Source organism: Theropithecus gelada, chromosome 4 (assembly GCF_003255815.1).
Source record: "Theropithecus gelada isolate Dixy chromosome 4, Tgel_1.0, whole genome shotgun sequence".
NCBI classification, from domain to species: Eukaryota; Metazoa; Chordata; class Mammalia; order Primates; family Cercopithecidae; genus Theropithecus; species Theropithecus gelada.
Window position 1 is genome coordinate 30,511,156 of NC_037671.1, and position 3,231 is coordinate 30,514,386.

General features: G+C 44.9%; 1 non-coding gene across 1 annotated transcript; it reads right to left on the bottom strand.

The window, feature by feature from the left end:
* Positions 1 to 2,577: 2,577 nt before the first annotated feature.
* On the bottom strand, positions 2,578 to 2,651 carry TRNAT-AGU. The gene has a single exon. It is a non-coding gene; the product is annotated as a tRNA-Thr (tRNA).
* Between the last annotated feature and the right edge of the window lie 580 nt (positions 2,652 to 3,231).

A 3,231-nucleotide genomic window follows, 5' to 3' on the forward strand; every position in this document is an offset into this window, starting at 1 on the left:
ATGTCGTCCAGTGAAGAGTTTTGGTTTCTTGGTTTTCTAAAAAATTTATTAAGGTGTACTAGTCAATGAACACATTTGACATCAACTCACAAATTTAATTCCATCAACAAATGCCAACAAAGATAAACATAAAGAAAACTATAACTGCTCAAATTATATAAAAATGATTGAAACCAAAGATTTAAAAAATCTTAGGGAGGCAGAGGCAGGCGGAACACTCCAGGTCAGGAGTTGGAGACCAGCCTGGCCAGCAGGGTGAAATCCTGTCTCTACTAAATTAAAATGACTGACTCCACAATCCAGTCAAGATGTCAATGTCAGTCCTGAAAAGTGGCAAGATTCTTGAGATTTTTTCATGTGTGATCATAGTTTAGATTTTAGTCAAGGTTCAGAAAACTTAAAACGATCTGTGAGTGTTGGACATTCCTAAGTGGTGTGCTGCTTATGTGGAATTGTGGACACAGCGTTAGCATTAAACAGTCTTAACAAAGAGAAGAAAGTACTATAGAAGATAATAAGAACAGTGGACTCTAGAAAAATCTCTGCCGAGTCTGTCGAATAACAATATTAGGAAGTTGTTTTCTGTATGTAGTTGTTAACACGTTCGCCTTACACGCTGAAAGTTCTCTGGATGGATACCAGATGGAAATGCCTCCTAAGACTATTTCTTCTTCCCAACATTTTCCATCATCGCCATGCCATACCTTTCACCTTTTCAGGAATATTCAAATGAATTTATTAAAGTTTATTCAGTGCCCCGCCGGGCGCAGTGATTCACGCCTGTAATCCCAGCACTTTGGGAGGCTGAGGAGGGCGGATCACATGAGGACAGGAGTTTGAGACCAGCCTGGCCAACGTGGTGAAACCCCTTCCCTACTGAAAAACACAAAAATTAGCCTGGCGTGGTGGCGGGCGCCTGTAATCCCAGCTATTGAGGAGGCTGAGGCAGGAGAACCGGGGAGGCGGATTTTGCAGTGAGCCGAGACCGCCACTGCATTCCAGCCTGGGCGACAGAGAGACTCCGTCTCAAAACACACACACACACACACACACACACACACACACACAAATAAATAAAATAAAGTAAAGTTTATTTAGTGCTCAACATCAGGATTTAACACCTGGATATGAAGAAGAACCACATAGTTAGCTTAAGGCAACACAAGGCTTACGTTAAGAGAGAGCGCGCGCGCGCCCGCACACACACACACACACACACACACACAGCCGTCCATTTGAGGATCCTAGGAAAAGTGGCATTTTGCCCCTGAAGAAGGGAAGTTTTTTGAGTAAAGAATATGCACCTATGTGAGTAAAGATAGACGTATAATTAATATGTCTTAGAATACCCAAAGAAACAGAGCAGATAAGACAGAAACACCTTACTCTTTAGGGTTTGGTGTTTTTCTCAGATCTTTTATGTGAAAATCTGCCTAGAAAAGACTTCAGATATTAAAATGCATTTTTCATTCGCCTCTAGTCTATTATTAATAGTTTATCAGTTTTGTCATTAATAATTATTTAAGATGATATCACAGTCTCTTCAGAAACTTTGGTGTTATCCTAAGTCCAGAATCATTCAAAGAGGAATAGCTATTATGGTAATCAATTTAAAGTCTAAGGCCGGGCGCAGTGGCTCATGCCTGTAATCCCAGCACTTTGGGAGGCCGAGGTGGGCGGATCACCCGACGTCGGGAGTTCGAGACTAGCCATGACCAACATGGAGAAACCCCACCAAATTAGCCGGGCGTGGTGGTGCATGCGTGTAATCTCAGTTACTCGGGAGGCTGAGGCAGGAGAATCGCCTTAACCCGGGAGGCAGAAGTTGTGATGAGCCGAGATGGCGCCATTGCACTCCAGCCTGGGCAACCAGAGCTAAACTCCGTCTCAAAAAAAAAATTAGAAAAGTCATTAGTGGTCTATTGTAAAAACGTTTTGAGTGCCATCTCTATTCCAATAGCGTTGAGGATTTTTGTTTTTTGTTTTGTTTTGTTTTGTTTTTTGAGACGGGGGTCTCTCTGTCGCCCAAGCTGGAGTGCAGTGGCGCCATCTCGTCACACTGCAAGCTTCGCCTCCAGGATTCAAGCGATTCTCCTGCGTCAATCTCCGGAGTAGCTGAGATTACAGCTACGGCTGGGATTACGCCCGGCTAACTGTTGTGTTTTGGGTAGAGGCGGGGTTTCGCCATATTGGCCAGGCTGGTCTCGAACTTCTGACCTCAGGTAATTCGCCCTCCTCGGCCTCCCAAAGTGCTGGGATTACAAACGAGAGCCACCTCGCCTGGCCAAAAGTGCCTATTTCTAAAGCTGTTGAATCTGCATCATTTGATCTCAAACGGTAGGGCAAAGGAGCTAACCTCAGCTATGTTAGGCTACCTAGCCTTACAATAGGACAAATACTGTATCTTAAAGATAACATGAAAGCTTGTCATGAAACTGTTGCACTTTACACTTCTCGCCTAATGTATCTCCACTGTTTTCTGGCAACGTTTTTAAAAGCCTGAATATTACAGGATTTATTGGTGGTAAATTCAGTAGCACCAGGTGAAATTACAAAACGTGGAATGTACAGAAAGCCAGGCCCCGCTGGGATTCGAACCCAGGATCTCCTGTTTACTAGACAGGCGCTTTAACCAGCTAAGCCACGGAGCCGCAGCTGAACAAAACCGGAATTATATATTATTTGGAAACTATTTCACACTTCTATAATTAGAAAAAACCCCAGCAACTAGTTTGTTAGACGGCTTCAAAACAAAAATAGACATCCAGGTCTCAATGAAAACCAAATAACTTTATTTTGAAAGGATTAACACATGGGCTGGATTGAAATGACTATTTCCCCTTGAAAAGTCGTCCCGGCCGGGCGCGGTGGCTCACACCTGTAATCCCAGCACTTTGGGAGGTCGAGGCGGGCGGATCACCTGAGGTCCGGAGTTCCAGAACAGACTGGCCAACATGGCGAAACCCCGTCTCTACTAAAAGTACAAAAATTCGCCGGCGTGGTGGCGGGTGCCTGTAATCCCAGCTACTCAGGAGGCTGAGGCAGGAGAAACGCTTGAACCCGGGAGGCGGAGGTTGCAGTGAACCGAGATCTTGCCACTGCACTCCAGGCTGGGCGACAAGAGCGAGACTCCGTCTCAAAGAAAGAAAGAAAAGGAAGGAAGGAAAGGAAGGAAAGGAAGAAAGGAAGGGAAGGGAAGGGAAGGGAAGGGAAGGGAAGGGAAGGGAAGGG